Genomic DNA, 20,510 nt, shown 5'->3' with positions numbered 1-20,510 from the left:
AGTGGAGCTCCACTCTACAGGCGTCTGCAGCTAGAGCAGGATTCATGCGTGCTGGATTTGACTACTCAGCCTGGGCAGGAAGGCGTGCCCAAAGCTAGATGATTGACAGTTTGTCCCTTTGAGGAAAAGCAAAGGTAATGCGGTAAAAATAAAAGCAATTCGCAAAATTATAAGCAATACGGTAAAGTTAAAATAAGCTTGTAAAATTAATAGCAATAAAGAAAAGCATTAATTTTCATATTCCTTTATTTTTAACTTATTTTCCTTATTCATTTATTTTTCTTAGTGTTTCACTTTCTTACTCAACCAATTTCGTTATTCTTTTACAGATTTATTCTTTTTTATGGCACTTCTGTAACTCCATAGCTAGCACATTTCTCAAGCTCAAGTTTAAAATGTACTTGAATCTGGAACATTCTGCTGCTAGAACTATACCAGGGAACTGTTGCTATTTATGCTGTCTTTCCATTCCCAACCAAATTTGACTCTAACTCTTTGAATAATGGATGGATGGATGGATGTCAGAGCTCCATGGACCTCACTGTATATCTGATAAGCGGCTCATGGCAGACAGCGCTGAAAAAAAAATGGAGATGGAGGAATTGCAATTATTAATGACTGTAGATTAATTTGGGGCAATTATCAAAGTCCAGTGATGTACCCTTAAGGTGGTAATTATAAGGCATGTCAATTAACATACAGCTCAAATTAAAAGTGTATTAATGTCATTTTGGCTGTGTTTTCATTTGTAATTAATGCTGAGGAAGGGATCATACCCCCGAAGAAGTTTCTGGAGTTCATGTGGTGAAGGAAAAGTGCACCATTCAGCTCCGACCGCTTTTTGCACATGGGAGATGGTCTGCACGGCTTTGGGGTCAAGCAGCGCAATTTATGGCTGAAGTGAGGTAGTACAATGTTCTGCCGAGATCACCTTCCCCGAACCGCGCTATTACCAAGTAATGGGCAAGGACATTATGTGAGGTCACCAAGTGGTCCTTCTCGTCCAGAAATAATATCGTGTTAATTAAATAACATTAAGTGCCTGAGTGCAATTATCCGGGGTTTGGTCAGAGGATGACAGGTAAGTAAATACTGCCTCATAGACAATGTTGGGAAGCTACTGCCCAATGTCGCTGACATTTTAACCTTGTGTGAGGGACTCTGATATACTATATTGGATCGTCACCCTCCAGGGGAAGAAAAAATGAGATGTCCCAACAGAGCCCCAACAAATGTGGCCCTTAATGAAAGTTCTGTACAATTTGCTCTTTGCCATCTTAACTGTGGTTATTACTGTTTTAAATGGATACATCTGTCAGTGTGAAGTCTTTCATTAGCTCCCCTCATTATGGCAGAATATGGCACTCCCTCTGGACTTGCCTTTAACGTGATCATCTGCTGAAACACGCCTTAATGTTCTCAATTTGATGCTCATCTCAAAACAAATTTGTCTGAGGCAATTAAAAGATATTGCTAGGGAAACAGCACCCCCCCCCCCATAAACAGAGTTGTTTTTCTGACATTAGCTATTCTGTTTTTAAAGAAGAGCACATCTGTATACATCTCATCTCTGCATTGTATGTTAATAAGAATGCCTATACACTGGAGGTCAAACACTGACTTTGCATATCAGTAATAAGCCATAAATATGCAGGCACCATATGACTAGAGAAACTTAATGTTAAATATGAAATAAAAAATCTAAATGTTAAATGGCAATTTCAAAGAAATGCAATAATTTTTTGACATTGACCAAAGCGAATGCTTTTTTGTTTTTCGGGTGTAATGTCATTTCCTCCTTTCCCATTCAGAGCCAGTAGTGGGCGTTTCATGCAGTTTTCAGTGATCATTTCAATGTATTTGCTTTTAAATAGCATCAAAGATTCTTGTCAGATGGAGGAATAGTCAATGAAAAGACTCTGCTCTAATGTAAATATCACACCAAATTCCTGATACAGAGACAAGAAAAATGCTGATAATTTTGTGAGCCCATAAACTTTATTTTCCATGCAGTTCAAATAAAAAGAAATGACTTTTGGTGTCAGGGTAATTATTTTCAGTAAAACTAGAGTCCATGCATTCCTGTGAAGGTAATACAATTTCCTTTGGACATCTTGGAAATGATCTGTCAGTGGGGAAAATAAGCTTAATATAACCTTTGTGAGGAATTTCCTTTTTAACATTCAGAAAGCTAAAATAAACCAGGTGAAATATTAAAGCATCACTGTCCAAAGCACTATGCAGTTGACCCCAGTTCTGCCATTCTAGACTTTAAACAAAGCCATCCATCCATCCATCCATCCATCATCCTCTATACCCCCTTGCCCTATGAGAAGTTGCATGGAGGGGGGTCCAGAGCCTACCCTGGAAGCTACAAGAACAAGGCAGGGAACAACCCAGGGTGGGGCGCCAACCCATTGCAGGGCTCACTCACACCATTCACACCTATGGGCAATTTGGCAACTCCAAATTTTTTGGACTGTGGGGGGAAACCAGAGAACATGGAGTAAACCTACAGTATAAACAAAACCTTAAGTGCAAAATCAAGTGAATTATTTTAAACAAAAGGCTTGATTGCAACCATTTGGACTGAAACCGTTAATCGGAAGTGTTTCTGCCTATTACATACTGTGAAAATAAAGCTACCTTTTCATTGAAAGCTCAATATGTATTCTGAAGATATATTTAAAATGTATAACATTTTATTATATTTTGCAGTAAATTTATAAAACAGTTGTATTAAACCATTAAAATATGTATGTGTCTTTAATTAAGCAACACCCTGGAATAGTGCGTTATTCAAAGTTGCCCTCCACTATACAACAGTAATTAAAAGCCAGTTGTCTGTATTATTAACTCTATTAAGGGTAATGGGGTAATAACTGGTTTCTTACCAGCAGGGAAATTGCTTGTCTTTGTTTTTGAAGAGGACTGTTGTGGACGATGACCTATAGTCTCAGAGTTCATGAACTGAGAGCGGGCTTACAGAAGGAAAATGTAACCACATTCATTAACGTTTCTAAATCTGTACTAAGCTCTGTACTAATAATAATTTCTATCTTAGAAAAAAAAAACATATTTCCAGAGTATGAAAATGAGTAGAACAAGTAGGCGAAGGGATCAGCCGACCGTCAACCGCAGCTAATGGCAGGATTAAATGACAGCAGAAGACGGTAAAATGCTGGTGTTTATGACTGTTTTCTGAGTTCTAATTGCTGCTGAGCACCTCAAAGGAGGATGTTTCATATAACCCAGGGCCCTGCCGGCCATATGGCTTTAACGCCCGGACTGGTACTCTGCCAGGGTACATCATCCTAACCCTTCCTATCACACTTGCAAAATTACCCTTCATAACCGAAACGCAAAATCACTCTGCGGTCTGCGCATCAGAAGGTCACAAAAAAAAAGCCTGCCAGCGTGTTTTAATGGCGAATGCTAAAAAAGCGAAGCGAACGCACATCACTGGGAGATACCAGTCATGCATTTTAAAGCTAAGTATTCAAATCAAATCAGTTTGTAGGCTAGTTGGTTACCCCAGATGATGACTGTCTGCGTGAACAACAGCATTACAGGTGCTGCCTTTCAGCTTTGCCCAACTTGTCCGTTGAGAAAAGTGGGTGATTTGGCTGACCTGAGGCTCTTTCAGTCTGAATTAAGGAATGCCCACCTCCTAAAAGATAAAATGCCAGGTGTGTGGGGGGGTGGGCAATAGATTTTGGTTCAAAATGGGACTTAGCTTTTTATTTCCCATTACAGGACGATCCTGTAGCATATGGAGCGTGTGTCAGGTCTCTTCATCTTCTGTGACCTCGTCTGATGTACGTGAGGCCGGCCGCTCCTGCTGCGCCTGTGATTCTCTTATGTGACTCTTATGTGACTCGTCAGTCACACGTGTGTCTGCATGTTAATGTTATTTCCTTCACCCTCGTTTACCCACAAGCAGCCAGCAAATAAAAGACACCAAATCTATCCCCACTGCTGTTAAAATGGAGACTTTTTTACAGCTTTCGTCTCTCTTTACTTTAGCCTTAATCTGTCTGTGAATGATAGACTTTCTTTTGAAATCATTTTCATAATTTGTTTAATGCTATTTCAGCTGCTGTGCCTCACCCACGGCCAGTCCCACCCCCAAGCTTCTGGATGCCGTTCCACCTGAATATGGGTCAGACCAGGACCCGAGAAAGATAGAAGATGCTTCTCACCAACAAGATTTCCCTATGCAGTTCCCATACCTATTAAATTAAGCACAATACTGTAATAGTGTATTATAATGATATTATTACCTCACGCTATTATTATGGTGGATTTAGAGAATGATTGTGTATCCTTCTTGCTTAACCACATTGCCACATTGTATATTACATTGCTGAAATAATTAGCAGATGGTTTTCCTTAATGAGCAGGGGCAATTCTGTGTTTTTATACACCTTAATATTTCACCAAAGCAGCGCAGAAACGAGAAACAGATGAAGGCCTTTAGGAAACAATAGTGTCCCCCCCTCCCCCAGTCAGGTGTGCACTGGGGTGCAGGCAGATTTTTTTGTCCACTATTTCTTTTGCTATCCTGGGTACGCAGAGTTAGAGGCCTGTAGTTGGACTCCGTTATGTCTGCCATCAGTCTTCCTGAAAGACACATTTGAATTGGTGTTTAAGTGCCTGTGTATTTCATTGTGTGCACTGTCATCCTGTCCATCCTGTCCCCGTGACTTGTGCTTTGGACTATTCCAGTCTGTGGTTAATTTGGAGACACAAATTGGACACCAACTGCACCTCTTCGGACTATCGGAGGGAACCGGAGAACTTGGAGGGATCCCACATTTCTCCAAAAACCTCAACCCTACTGGTGCAAAGCAGCACACCCAGCATGTCACCCAACAAACATTGGTGGTTGCTAATCACTGAAAGGACAAAACACTGTACAGACGCTCCTAATGTTAGTAATTACCTGTTAACTGACCTCCCGGACTTGCGACCAGCTCTCGGACCAGTCGGCATTGTACACTCTACAGACGCTCCTCCTCCTTTATTTGGTGAAGGAAGGTTGTATATTGTTGGCAGTAATTGACCTTTATTTTGGTATGCCATATCAGTTTCACTTTAGTTTGATGCATATGCTTTATATCGAGGGGTTAGGGAATCTCCAGTAGTGCGTAAAGCACGGATGTGTGCCAGGTTAAAGTTCTGCTGTGTCTTATACAGTACTTTTCAAAAGCAATGGCTTGTTGTAACTTTGCTATGCTGGACATGAGATCTCCAAAGTCTTTTCTGTGTTTGGTTTATTACAGTTTCAGTCACAGATTTTCACCTGTCACATGCGGAGAAAACATGTACCAGGAACAGTACACTGTTTATTACAATATACAGTACACTACTGTATAAACATCTTTAAATATACTAGAAATGCTATAAATGGTGCAAATGAGACAATAAAGATCTAAAGATGGTTGACACAAACCCAGTACCAGTACAGTATGCTTGAAATATCGGTAAGAGGCGATTCCTCACTTATCGACCAATTCGCTTGACAACTTAGTGGTAGGAACAGAACTCGGTTGTGAAGTCAGGAATGTCTGTATAGCATTATAGTATAGTATAGTATCATAAAATTTAAGTAATTGTCATTGTAATTGTGTACTTGTATTTGTAATTATTACCCCTTCTTTTTAATGATCACATTAGCCCAATAGATATTGCAATGATGGATTATGCGTGTTAAAGTTTAAGAGAATTCCTTGCCATGCATTCATTGGTCTATCGGTCCATTCATCCACCTCTGTGCATACAGTGCAGGGTCATGGACACCAATCCTTAAAAATTCAAGCTAAACTCCATGTCTCCTCTGAACTGTTTTCATTTTGAGCTTAACTAGAGTCATCATAATGGTGAAAACTGAACAATATGGTTGTCATAATGGCCATCTGGAATTTATTAATATATCTTCTAAGCCATTCATCCATCCAGCCTGAAACTTCTCTGAAATGTGCGTTCTATGGAGCTCAGCAAATTTCCAGAAGCTGTCATGAAAGGAAGAACCCAGCATTTCCTAAAGGACTGCATTTATCATTATAGAACTTTTGTTTTTTATTGCACTTTAGGTGCAGTGAAGTGCAATAAAAAGTAAAATCCTGAAATGGCTGATCGTCGCCTTGTTTTTACACTGTTGTTTCCCTTCTCATTTAATAGTGCAGTTTCCCAAAAGTACTCAGATGTAGCTACAGCGTATTCAGACTGAAAACGGCTGTGAAGCACGTTCCACTCTAAATCATAAAACCATAAAAAGCTAAAGTAATTATAAATAGACTTTTTCAGGTAGACATTTATTAAAAGGTTAGTAATTACAGGCTGATCTCTCCGTCATCTCATCACAGGATGATTCCCTGCTCTCCTCTCACACTGCCAGCAATTTTTTTATTTAGCTACACAGTACGAGCTCACATCACTGTCACACGAAGTAAGCCCAACCAGCACCCAAATCTAACAAGAAGATTCGTCATGTATTTCTCTTCTTTCCTTTTTTTGTGTGGTCTCATTAGAGGACTTAATTCTGATCTATGCAGAATGGATTAACGTGTCTGAGGGACAGGAGCTGAGCGTCCGGCGCCAATCTGCGCCTGTCAGGCCGTGCTTCTCATCGGCAGGGCCCTGATGGAATAAACGCTGGCTGCTGACTCCTCCAATTTCATGGTTCCCCTCAGCGTCACCCCAAGAGCCTTCCCCTAGATTGAGATATTTGCAAACTGTCATCTCCAATAAATATCTGTCTGAAGTGATGCCTCTTATGGCCCGCGGGTCTGATTTTAGGCGTTTCCGCTGATGTCCCCTTCGCCGTCGTGCCCGCCCGGAATTCTTGGGGAAATGGCTTACTAGCGGATAGCCGAAGGAGAAGCCTGCCCACCCCCCCGCCCCCCCGCCTCCAACACCAGCTCATCCCATCACTCACTGCCCACCACCCCTAAAGTTATTAGTTATCTGACACGTCCTGATCGCTGGACTCCATCAGTCAAGATGAATCCGTGTACCTGTCCGTGCGATGATACGAGCTGCGTCAGGGTGTCACGTCTGACACTCTCACAGAACCACGACACGTCCTGACGGATCCCCGCCACCAAATCGGGACCCACATACAGCCGCATCCCCCCCCCCCCCCCAAAGCAGTCCCCAGATAAGTTCTACTGTGTTTGATTTAAATGTGTGAAAAAACTTGTGAAAAAAAGTGAAATGTATTCTTATCTGCTAGTGCTGTGGAAAGGATAATCGAGTACAGCTTAAACTGATTCCCATCTGTTCATTTGTAGCAGAAAATGCCCTTCAGGGCTTTGAAAGTTTCTGTAATTAGCATCGACTATTTCCCCAAGTGGAAATCTCTTTACATTTGGACCCGCTGATACTATTCTGATAAGAGGGCATTCGTGTTTTTGAAGAGCCTCTCTTAGCTTACATTACAGATTTGATTCCCTCAGGTAAAAAGGAAGTACTACTATCAATCCCAGATGTAAAATTAAGTTACAGTAAATACTCCAGTGTCAGTTCTGGACATTTTTGGATATAAAGCTGTTCTGTACATTAAAACATGAAGGTTTGAGTAAGTCATCAGGTGTGTTACTATTAGTGTGATTGTATTTACAGCCCAGGTTAAAATATTTGTCACTCTGCATTAGTTATTAGCTAATGCTAAACAGTATGGTGTATAAAACAAGCACAAGACAGGTAGAATTAAATGATACTTTGACAAACAAATGCAAATGTTGTTTTCCTTATACAGTTCAGCTCAAAATCTAACATACAAGCAAAATTAATATTTGTGGCTCATGCATGAATATGGACGTTTCCAAAGACCATGCCTTTTATATTTATACACATGTCTCTTTGTACGCAGGGTGACACCTTGGGGTTAGGAGGAGCCGGTCTCAGAAACTTGACAGGATGCATAAAATGAGGTTATGAGAGACTTATCTGAGTGCGATGCCATAAAAGGTTCAGCCGGCATCCATTAAAGTTTCTGTGCCTTCCTGTCTTCCTCCCAGTGGTTAAGCTGTGTCACAGGCCTTTATGGACCAGCACCAGGAGATGCAGACATATGATACACCCGGCCACAGAACCGGGCCATCGCTGTAATATCATAACCAAGTATTCACTATGTAGGCGTTTAAGATTTCCGAGATAAAACTGAAACACTATAGCCACTCATTTGCTAATATCATCAAATGATGTTACCAGGAACTGATCCTAATAGAACAGGATCCCATGCAGTCTGTGGGAATAATTTCCGACATTACAGCTAAAAACACATGTACCAGTTGTAAGGTTTGGCTCTTATCGGTACCTGTTAGCATTTCCATCTTCATTGGCAATGCTGAAATAATTACAGAGGCGAAGAGGCCTCTTGAGTAACTACATCATCCTCAGAAAAAGCGGACAGGAAGGTACTAGCATCCTGCTCCAAAGAGCCAGTCTTACAGCTCACTGTCATTATTTTTTGACAGGAAAGAATTTTAAACATCAAAAAACTGAAACAGAGGTCCTAAGTTTGGGGAGATGGCTCCCATATGGCGAATGTGAGAAAAGCGGACAGCACCATGAGAAGATGGCCAGAAGCACCTCCACTAACTTCCTAAGTCACAAATTGACTTGATTCCTGACCTGGCACAGAAGGGGTTAATCGGTCCCGGCGTCCGCCTTCCAAGGTGACAGTCAGGAGCAACTTATCAGTGCCAGTAAATGAGCCATAATAGCCCCACAGGAGAGCAGAGAAATGCCTCGTCTTTAAGCTGCCACAGTGTTTAGTGTCTCCTTTATTACATTCACAGCAGTAATGCGATATGTCACACTGTTGCTAATACACTTCTGCAGCCTGTCATCTGGCTGTAATGCTTATCAAGAGCGCACTGATGACTTACCCTCTTGTCAGGGGCAATTATCCCTGAAGGTGCCAGGGTGAGGGCCGGGAACATCATTACTCTAGGAGAGGTATCACATGGGGAGGCCGCCTCTCCCAGCAGCCTAACCCCCCCCCCCCCCCCGCCCCCCACGCAGCCGGTTCCACGCTTGGGCAAGGGCAGCATCTCCCTGCTCATGTGCATCTCTCTGCCACTCACTGGCAGACATTAGATCAGCTCAGTAAGTAATGGGCGACGGCATAAGACCCTCCCTGGCTGTGTTTCCTTAGTCACAGATTGATACTGTACATTCATGTGTTCATTGTTGGGGGCCACTTGTCCAGTCATGGTAATGGAGAGCCTGACTGGGGCAGGGCAAGCCATGCAGGGGAGGCACCCTGGATGAGAAACTGGCTCCAGGCAGGGTCCCCGACCCGACACAGACTCCAGGCCAACTCAGAGTTATGGGGTGACTTGAACTGTGTGTCTCTGGCCAGTGTGGGAAACCAGGGCACCCAGGGGAAAATCAGCCAGTGTTGCCTAGGCAACAAACAGCAAGCAGAAAGGGGATAAATTGTATACACAAGCATAAAACAAAGACACAATATAGACATAATTGCAGAGCAGGCAGGGACCACCTGTAACAATTACTGCTGAGGATGCCTGTTCTTAACTGGCTGCTCCTATGAGGCACTGATCCACCCTTTTTCTGTTTCGGTGTTTGGAGAGCATGTTAAGCATCAAAAAGCAGGTGGATAAATAGCTATGGATAAAACCTTAAAGCTGGAAACCTGTTTAGAAACTGCAAGCAGCACGGGAGCCTATGAAGCATTTACCAACTGGATTTGTGCATCAGAATCCCTTTAAGCTTTCAGACGCTTTTCATAATGTTCTGTACGAATGGAGAAACTGTATCCAATAACAGGCGTTTTGGACAAAATTGCCCACTAAACAAATGCAGCTATTCAGTTACACTTATTTCTTTAGCAAATAGTCATTTCTGAAGCAACATTTGATGCAGTAAGGGCAGTCCAGGGCTGGTAAAAGAGGCATCAGAGTCATGTAACCGGAGGGGACGGGCAGGAAGAGGCTTTATTTGGGTATGTGAGTGGAGATATGACATCAAAAGACAGCCATTTTGGTGTCCTCATGATGAGAAACTCAAGAAAACAAAACAGAACTGAAGTCAGGGGAAGGAGTTAAGCTGAATGGTATATTAGACAAAAAGGTCTGGGAGCAAGATCTGAAGGTGAGAAAAAAGAGAACCCAGTCTTAGATATATTGGTAAGAAGTTACTAAGCAAAGTCAGTGAGTCAATGGCTTTTCAAGATCAACATGAAGGGTTAGATGAGACCAAGATGGGACAGAGAGATTGTCATTGGAATGAAGCTAGGTGCTCTCCTGAGGGCCGGTTGGAATGAAGTTGTCAGCCCCTTTGTGCTAGGTGCTCTCCTGAGGGCCGGTTGGAATGAAGCTGCCAGCCCCCTTAGGCTAGGTGCCTTCCTGGGGTCTGGTTGGAATGAAGCTGTCAGCCCCTTTGTGCTAGGTGCTCTCCTGAGGGGCGGTTGGAATGAAGCTGCCAGCCCCCTTAGGCTAGGTGCCTTCCTGGGGTCTGGTTGGAATGAAGCTGTCAGCCCCTTTGTGCTTGGGGCCCTTCTGGGGGCTGGATGGAATGAAACTGCTAGCCTATTTGTGCTAGGCACCTTGCAGAGGGCTGGTTGGAATGAAGCTGCCAGCCCCAATGCGCTAGGTGCCTTGCACTTATGTATTCTTTGTGAATATAATAGAAGCTACAGTTAGTAATCAAGAGTGGGTGCTGACCAGTAATATGACCATACTTGCTAGGCCACCACAATCTGAGGAAGATGGAGAAAGCTGCACACACCCCCTAGGGAGCGTCACCTGCAAGCACAGGTGCACAGATGTGGGATGACATGCATGTGGACCAGGAGCTGCTACCCAGCAGATGGCAGGAGCTGAAAGGAAAAGGTCAGGCTGCCAGCAAGGGCTGCCCCAAGGCTCCTGACAGGGCTGGCTGCTGATATCAAAGACAAATTCCGATAAACAAGGAAGCAGGGTGAGGAGAAGCTGCATATTTCAGATGTCAGCTTTGAGGTAAGGCTGGCTTGTGATGCTTTGGTCACGCAAAGATGAGGCTCTATCAGGGCATTCATCCCACCGCTGGCGGGAGGGTCAGGAGAGACTCTGCAACATGCCTCGTGGTTAGTGCAAATGGCAAGTACAAATGGATGCCATCATAGAGATACTTCAGAAAATAAGGATGTAGAGCAGGCAGACAGAATAAAATTGAAAGCAGCTGAATCAAATCAGCTTGCTTTCACTGATCTGTAAGTATTTTCACGTACTGCTCCCAAATGATCGGGATATTTAGCATTAACACTTTTCTTATTCTAAACTATGGTATGCAAGTCCCACAGAGCTTTTATTCGGTATTAATCATCCCATCCATGTTTGGGAATGTGCTGTCTAAAATAGATGACACTGAATTGAATTGAGTTGCAGGTATGGTGGTTAACCACACAGTGATCAGGTTTCTTTTACAGTCCTGCGAAACATCTCCTTTGTTTTGTTTAGATGCAGGGTGATTCCACATTAAAAATACTCCTCCTGCTGGTCTCTGATCACCGAGGACTTCTACTCCCTCTTCTCTCTGCCTAGAAACATGCATTTCTCCAAGTTTGAATGAGTTCTCTGCTTCTTTGGAACAAAAAAGACCCTTATGAGACAGCAAAGACATGTTGTAAACAGCGTGAAGAAAGTCTACAGGATCCCTGTTGGCAAAGCTTTCAGAAAGGTCATCATTCCCACAGTTAGAATGGCTGAGGTTTAATCACTGCACAGTTTAAAAAAAAAAACCTTCTGCGGGCATCTTTCGCATGCATATTTGGAAGCAGTAAAGCAGAGAAGAGCAGATTGCAGTAAATCACTGGAAACTTTTCAGCCTGGACTGCTTGAGCTGCATAATGCAACTGGGGGCAGGTGCACAGTAATGCAGCCCCAACTAAGTTATTTACAGCATCATAAAATGCATTTTTGCTCTGGGAATTTCAGTGTAACAAAATCTAGAAAAAATGGAAGATCAGTCCAAGTCATCCTATTAATCAGATAAACAACGTATTTCTACAATAACATGGATAATTACCAGTCATAATACTGCAAATTCCTTTACCATTAACATTAAATTGTCTTTCAGATGAGGTTATTTTTAGTAAATGCATCTTGAACGACCTTGTGTGGAAGACTTAAAAACACAGCTGCTCCTTCTGTCCAGTTTAAATGTTATTTGAAGCAACAAACTTTCGAAGTCTTCGGAAAAGAACAGAAGGAATGAGAAAAAAGCACACAATTAAAATTTCCCACAAATTCCAACTGTTGTTTGAGCACGTTTGTTTAAAATTGTTCCAAGCTGTGATTCCCATGTGAAAGGCATCAGCCGGCTTCCTCCGTCTGTCAGTCACATCAAGGGGGACGGGGAGCTTGGAATGTCGAAGCCGTGACCCCCCCCACGGGCGGCCTTTTCCACCCACGACCATTTGCACTGCTCCCGTTACACAGCCTGCTTTTAATTTTAGCATGTTCTGGCTAAGGCAGCGTATGCTTTCTGATGGTTATCGCTGATAACATCGTTGTCTAGTAACTTGTTTTCAGGAAAAAAGTCCTTTACATTATGGCTGCCATAAAGCATGAGTGCAGAAGCCGTGAGAATCCTAAGACAAAGTCAACATCCTTCACACACACACACACACACACACACACACACACAGGTTTGTAATTATATCTTCGTGGGGACTCTCCATTTATTTCTATGGGGAAAACTCTAATCCCAACATGAAACCTTAACCCCTACCCAGCTGTAACCATAACCATAGGTAACCAAACAAAATACGAGATTTTTAGTTTTTTGATTGCATTCACAGAGCTTTGTGGGGACCTGAAAAATGCTTTTATCACATTGTGGGGGACATTTGGTCTCTATAATGTAATATAAACCTAATCCACACACACAAACACACACACACACAGGTGTATAATTATATCTTTGCGGTGATTCCGTATTTGTTTCTATGTGGAAAACTCATCCCAACATGACGACCGTAACCCTTACTCAGCCCCAACCTTAACTGTAAGTCACCAAACAAAATACAAGACTTTTGGAATTTTTACTTCGATTGCCTTCACAGATCTTTGTGGGGACCTGAAAAAAATGGTCCCCACAATGTCATTTGGTCTCTACAATGTAATATAAACCACATGTACACAGACACAAACAAACACATTCCAGTCATTGATCCATTATAATTAGCGGATTTCCATTTATCTATTGACTTTTTAAAATCGAATTCTATTTTTGGGGTATGATAAAATATATGCAATATGTAACTGTTGACAGGTTATTTGATAGCTATTATATTTAAGAATGTTTGCATGAAGATTTTTTGAATCAATAAATTGAAATCTTCTCAAGGCTATGGAGACATGCTTAACACATTAAAAATAAAATTTCAGACAGAAATCCTGTTCAGCAGTCCCCCATCTCTATTCTATTCTTATTAAGTCTGGATTACCTGGCTTCCTGCAGAGGTCACTATTCCCAGCAGCTAACACGAAGCAGAAATATACAGGCTCTCCCGGTATCTCACATGAGATGCAGATCATTTATTATTCAATATTTTCAGCATATCTGTAATATGTTTAATTCTTTAACCAATGAAGCTCATGTAAAATATTATATGAGGAGTCTTCAAATAGTGCAGCACAGCTGGTTACAGGAACATTTTGGACTTTTAATAAAGACGCATTATTGCAATTAATTCCATATTTAAATGTGCTTTAAAATTTTTTGGTTGACCTGTGACATGCTGCCATCATTTACATGGAGTCCCCTGTCCTGAAAAGTACATACTTTTAACATCTAAACAAAATTACATATAGTCTACATTTCATTTTATTTTGTTTCATTCTCCACTGCTGATCCGGGACTGGTGTAGCACGGACAGCAGTCTAAGCAGAGATGCTCAGACCTCACTCCCCCCCAATCAAGATTTAATCTCTCCAGCATGTCCTGGGTTTGCCTCCAGGTTTCCTGAGGGCTGGATGTACCTGAAGGATGCATTCAGGAGGTGCCTGAACCACATCAATTGTCCAAGCCACCTCAATTGGCTCCATTTGATGCAAAGGAGCAGTGGCTCCTCTTGGTCACCACCACAAACCAGTGAGGGTACCTTCTGGCTCAGCTCTTTCTTTATCACAATAGAACAGTACAGTCTCAGCAATATTGCTGATGCTGTACCAATTGACCTATCAATCTCCCACTCCCATCTTCCCTCACTAGTGAACAAGACCTGAGATACTTAAACTCCTCTGCTTCTGGCAGTAGCCCATCCCCAACCAGCACGGGGAAATCTACCATGATATTAGGGTCGGCGCCCATCCGTCCCTGTCCTATATGTCTTGTCCCTTTTTGGCCAGCAGGAGATGCTGGTCATCCTGCTCATACCCTTATTTTGTATCCCTAGTCCCTAGTGTGTTTCCTTGTTCCCCAGGCCGCCGCATAGTTCAGTGGGTTGAGTGAGCTGCTCTGAAAATGTTGCCCCTCCAGTCATGGGTTGCAAGGTTGGCCTGAGGTCTGCCCCACCTTTTGTTCAAGTTATTGGGCTTTTGTGTTATCCTTGCTTTTGGTTTTTCCTTGTGTCTGTTGTGGTTTTTCTTAGTGTCTATTTTAGTTTACTCTGCTTGTACCTTGTACCCTGTTTTATTTTGTGTTGCTTGTTCTTTTGTTCCCAGCCTTTCCTATTGTAGTCAGCCCTCAGTCTTTATGTTCCCTAGTTTCCATTGCTGTCTGAATATAATCCAGCCCACCTGTTCCTTGTTGCCCCGTGTCCTTCATGGGTTTCACCTGTGCAGCATCTTGTTTTGTTAATTGAGTAAAGTGCCTGCTTTTGTTCTGTTCCCTGTTGGTTCATTGTAGCTCTTTCCCAGTCTTGCTATGCATTTGTTAGTTGTACTCATGAAGGTGTATCACTGTTAGATATTGTAGTCTTCCTGTGTTTGCTCCCTGCCTCACATTCAGTTTTATCAGTGTTGTGTTTAACACATCATGGTTTCTTTATTTTGTGGTTTGCCCCTTTGTGTCCTGTTTTTCTTTAATAAAACTGTTTTTGTCTTGGAGCCCCAACCAGCACAGGGAAATCTACCATGATATTAGGGTCGGATCATCATTTTTTCCCCACCTGCGCCATGTTCTGCCGTAACGTTATTTGGTCCTGATCCTCATTCTGGCTGCTTTGCACTCAGCTTCAAAGCACCCTAGCGCATGTTGCAAGTCACAGCCTAATGGCATCTGCAAAAAGCAAAGACATGATCTTGAGGATTCCCTCTCTTATGAACAGAAGCACTGACAAAGGGCAGCTCACCTGGAATGAGTCTGACTTACTGCTAGCAATCTTTCACTGAAGTAATAAAGGGACCTGATGGTCCATAACAGAGGATCCCATACTCCTGAAGCACCCTCCACAGGATCCTCCGATGGACACAGTTGTATGCTTTTTCCAAATCCACAAAACACATATAGACCGATTGGGCAAACTTCTATGAACCTTCCAATATCTTTGTGAGGTTAAAGAGCTGATTCAGCATTCCATGACCAGGGCTGAATCTGTATTGTTCCTTCTGAATCTGAGGTTTGACCAACAGACGAACCCTCCTCTCCCGTACCCTGGCATAAACCTTCCCAGAGAGGCTGAGATACGTGATCTCCTTGGAGATGGAACACATTGTCCAATCCCCTTTCTTAAAGATTGGGACCACCGTTCCAAAGTCACCATCCCCAGCCTTCACACAATGTTGAAGAAGCGTGTCAGCCAAGACAGCCTGACAACATCAAGAGCTTTCAGGAACTCAGGGCAAATCTCATCCAGCCCTGGAGTCTAACCACTGAAGAGTTTTTTTGACTACTTCACTGACCTCAGCCTCCTCTGAGTCTTCCACCTCTTCTATCTGTCAATGGGATTCAGGAGGCTTTCAAAATATTCCTTCCACTGGTTGACTATTTCCCCATTTGAGGTCAACAGAGCTCCATCCCAAGCTTAGTTAAAATCCTGCTTCCCCCTCCTGAGCCTCCTGACAATCTACAAGAATCTTTTTGAGGCCGACCGAAAGTCAGCTTCCATCACCTGACCAAACTCCTCCCACACCCAAATTTTTGCTTCAGGAACTGCCAAAGCTGCATTCCACTTGACCAACCAAGTTTCTTTTCCCATCAGAGAAGTTATGTTCCATGTTTCTAGAGCCAGATTTGGTCGCTGATGATCTGTCTGCTGAGGCCCCTGCCTTCGACTGCCACCTGATCTGTAATGCACCCGACCCCCACGGTCCCCCCTGCAGGTGGTGGGCCCACAGGAGAACAGACCCTTGAACCTACCTTGGGCTATGCCCAGCCGAACCCCACAGGAAGCAGCCTGGCCACTAGGCATTCATCTCCGAGCCCTTCCCCCTGGGGGGGGGGGGGGGGGTCACATGAACCATTATGTTGATCTTCCTACGATGTGAATCGTGAATCTGGCTGCTCACCTAGGACCAATTTGCCTTGGGAGACCCTACAAGGAGCAATAGCCCCTGACAGTGTAGCCCCTAGGATCACAGAGGTACACAAACCCCTCCACTACCATAAGGTGGCAATTCATGGAGGTGCCAACATTTCCCAAATATTACAGAAATAGATCACAACACTTTATTCATCCTTGTGGGCAAATTGCTCTCCATGAGACACTCAGACACATAGTCAAGTGAGAGCAAGCTTGGAGACACAGTGCAGGGCCAGCCAGCGTGCAGCGCCCCCTGGTGCTGTTGGGGTTTAGAGCATCAACTCATGGGCCCAATGGGGGCATCAGCCATAGGATCTAAACCAGTCACCTTTTGGTCACGGACACAGAGTCCTAATAAAAAAAAAAAAAACAGGCAGCATCCCATCTTGATGACATCTCAATCTCAATTTGTTTTGAGAAAATAAGTGAGAAACAAGAATAAATAAATTTTATTTACACTAAATGAAGGCTTGGAATAACCCAGGACGGGTCCTTGCGATTTATAATTATATAATTTAACAAATATCACAGTTGATCGATACGGTGATTACAGACATTCAAAAGTAGGCTGTAAGATCTCCTTGAATGTGAGACATCTCATATGCTAATAAAGAAGAGGCGAAGAGGAATAAAGAAGAGGGGAAGAGGAATAAAGAAGAGGGGAAGAGGAATAAAGAAGAGGGGAAGAGGAATAAAGAAGAGGGGAAGAGGCTGCTAGAATACCCTGAATCCATTTCACTTAACCATGGGTGTTGTTCATTTTAAAGACCAGTGTTAAGAGGCTGAAGCCACCATCTAACACACACGCACACACACACAGATGCACACACACAAGCACAAACACACACGCACACAGATGCACACACACAAGCACAAACACACACGCACACACACACACAGACAGACACACACACAAGCACAAACACACACACAGACACAGACAGACACACACACAAGCAGAAACACACACACACACACAGGATTGTAATTATATCTTTGTGGGGACTCTCCATTCATTTCTATGAGGAAAACTCTAATTCCAACATGATGACCTTAACCCCTACCCAGCCCTAACTTAACCATAAATAACCAAACAAAATTTTTACTCTTTTGATTGAATTCACAGATCTCTGTGAATAATGGTCCCCACAGCGTCAAAATAACAGATTTTTATCACATTGTGGGGCATATTTGGTCCCCACTAACTAATATAAACCTAATCCACACACACACACTTTCACAAAAGACTTCCAGTGCAGCTTAGACAACAACTATTATGCCAAATGCTAATTCACTGATGGCCTGCAAATGTTAAAATCATTTCCATTGATCAGCCTTCGACGAGTCACTGAGCCCATTGGTCATGGGTGGGGAGGGGGGTACTTGGGAGTTGGTAAACAGCGACAAACAGATCATCAGGACTAATAAAGTCCTTTGATTCACATTGGCTAGTTTTTCAGCACTCTGTGTCTTCATATTCATATTAGTTTTAATTCACTTAAAATTACTTTAATTTTCTATTTTCTATTGAAACATATAATAATTCAGACCCTATCAAATCTGAATCAGTTTCACTAATGTGTTTGGATACTGACCAATGTAAGATTCAGGCATTTCCTCATCATGTAACACAGGAGACTTTGCAACAGAAGAGTAACACTTTATAACAACATTTCATGTCTTTCACAAGAAAAAAAGAACTTTAATTATTTTATCTTATTTTCTTTCCTGTTTTATGCAAGTAGATATTGTACGGTGAATGGCATATTTCGGTTTGCCAAATCTTTAGGATTTTGCCATAGCAGAGAAAAATAATCCAGGAGGAATGACGAAATGTCAAAATATAAAGGCAGCTTTGAAGCTGAGAATCCAAGACGGACGCTGCCTGAAGACGGAGGAAATGTCGTGGAGTTATCTGAAGCGAAAGGACTCTATCTTAATCGGAGCTCTCCACTTTCAAGAAGCCACTGAAAAACAGGCCGTATAAAATTTTGTTTTATCTGCCTTTTCTACTGCTTACATCCTAGGATTTCTGTAACCAGCCGGGGTTTATATGTTCCTAATAATGAGATAACCTTCACATTTTCTGAGTCTGCCACACAAGGCGAAGAATTCTGAGTGCTGCACAGTTTGGAGACTACAAAGGAGGGGCACTCAGCAACATTTCTCAGAGAATGTGGACTGTCAGGGGGTTGTCACTATGTAGTGGTGCTGACGACTGATTCATGTGCAAATTTTGGCACTCCTAAGATTCCATTCAGGGGATATAAAACTCAGTTTCCCCCTGTGGAAAGTGACAGGATGCTGTGAGTACTGTCACTAACAGCTCCCCATTAGGTTACTAATTATATCTATATATTGCCAACAACACAGCACATTTGCTTTTTTGGAAGCGAAAATTTATGAGTGTACCTTGTCATACATGATACTGACAGTCAGACCTGATGCTGGTTGCAAATAAATGTGTTTATACACTTGAGTGACGTTGCTTTGAGTGGATAAAACATGATTTTGAGATTTTTTGAATGATGATAGTTCCTGCTCCATGGAAAATCCTGACTTGGTTATACAAATAAATATCTTCCTTATTTTTTTACTGACACACAGGGGTGGGTCTTTTTTTGTATCTGGGGCTCCACTCGGGAAGTCACTTTGGGGCCCCCTACCCTCCTTGGGTAATGACTGCTTTTGGCCATCAGGGGGCCCCTATACCTCAAGGGCCCCACACAAGTGCATGGTTTGAGTTGTGGTAAACACCACCACTGATTACATAACTGTTGAATACATCATCCTGAAAACAGCAACGAAATCAAAGAAATCCACCAGGGAAGAATAGTAGCGTTGCGTGAAAGTCTGCAAGCTATGAAGACAGCGACTGCTAAAAGAAACCATGAAGCATGCTTCTGCAGACATGCATGAATCCGCGACATGAGGAAAGGCCAAAAGCTTCACTGGGCCAGGTCACCTCTTAATATCCTCTGAGGTGACGGTGGCTTCACATGCTGTTCATTAGGAGGCCTTGGAGTTAGCTTCTGCTCACAGTGTGGTTCCTGGTGCTTAACTTAATAAGCATTCTGTCTAAACCGACAAATGTTATCCGTAATCCCATGGAGAGCTACTTCTACTCTTAGGACCAGCAGAAGTGTAATACAGGGCTGTGGGGGGATCTCACATACCCCCACCGATAAGCCAAGACACTCTCCAGAGCAGAGCCGGTGGGATCTGTATCCCCCATCATATGAATGCAGAGCCCTGCTGGTGTTCAGCGGATGAGAGGTTTCCTCTATTTGTTCCACATTATTAGATGCCACCCATGTGCTGTTCACCACCAGAAGAGTCAATTTGTATTATGAGATATGCGCAGCATGCGCCAGTCGAGGACACATTGGAGACCAGAAGCAGATGTGAATCCTACACTCTCTGCTACTCACATCATACTTTGTCTAAGTTTAACCAGCTTTAGTAGAGCAACCGTGGGGTTGTCAGACCTGAGGATTAAGGTCTTATCTTCCAGCATGGACTCCTGCACAGTGTAGACTGACTTATATGAGCTGCTTGTTTGGAGTATATTTCCTCCAAGCTACAGGGTGCCTGCCACATACTGCCTCAGTGCTGTATTCCCATAAATGGTTTAGATGGTGGAAATGCAAATATGCACGACTGTGCCAATGGCAAGTTCTGCCATGATGCTAAACTTGAGAAACATACGCGTGGAAATATGTCTGCTGAAATCTCCGCAGTCTTCCAGGCATCCTGCCCTCTGCAAAGTGATCCTCCACGGTTTTCCACACTGTGCCAGTCCGGAAATTCAAGTTTTGACCCCTCAAGAGCAACATGACTTTAGTGCAGAGGAAGTTGGGTGTCAGTATAGAGCTCCAAGAAGCCCTTGGCTTAAACCGCTGCACTTTATTCCATCAGGACGTACTGGCTGAAACATATTAGCCCCAGGAGATTGGAAGCAGGAAGGGCTACATGATAAAAAGTAAAAGCCTCAGTTTTGTATAGTTTACTCTGTGGAGACATAAATGGC

At 42.9% G+C, this 20,510-nt stretch overlaps 1 long non-coding RNA gene across 1 annotated transcript; it reads left to right on the top strand.

Moving 5' to 3' along the window:
* Window positions 1–75: 75 nt before the first annotated feature.
* On the top strand, window positions 76–5,454 carry LOC111846685 (uncharacterized). Its single transcript, XR_002838929.2, has 3 exons — window positions 76–134; window positions 3,757–3,818; window positions 4,097–5,454. It is a non-coding gene; the product is annotated as an uncharacterized lncRNA (long non-coding RNA).
* Window positions 5,455–20,510: the final 15,056 nt, after the last annotated feature.

This window comes from Paramormyrops kingsleyae, chromosome 13 (genome assembly GCF_048594095.1).
Source record: "Paramormyrops kingsleyae isolate MSU_618 chromosome 13, PKINGS_0.4, whole genome shotgun sequence".
NCBI lineage: Eukaryota > Metazoa > Chordata > Actinopteri > Osteoglossiformes > Mormyridae > Paramormyrops > Paramormyrops kingsleyae.
Note: the sequence above shows the minus strand (reverse complement) of the source record. Positions and strands in the feature narration are given on the sequence as shown.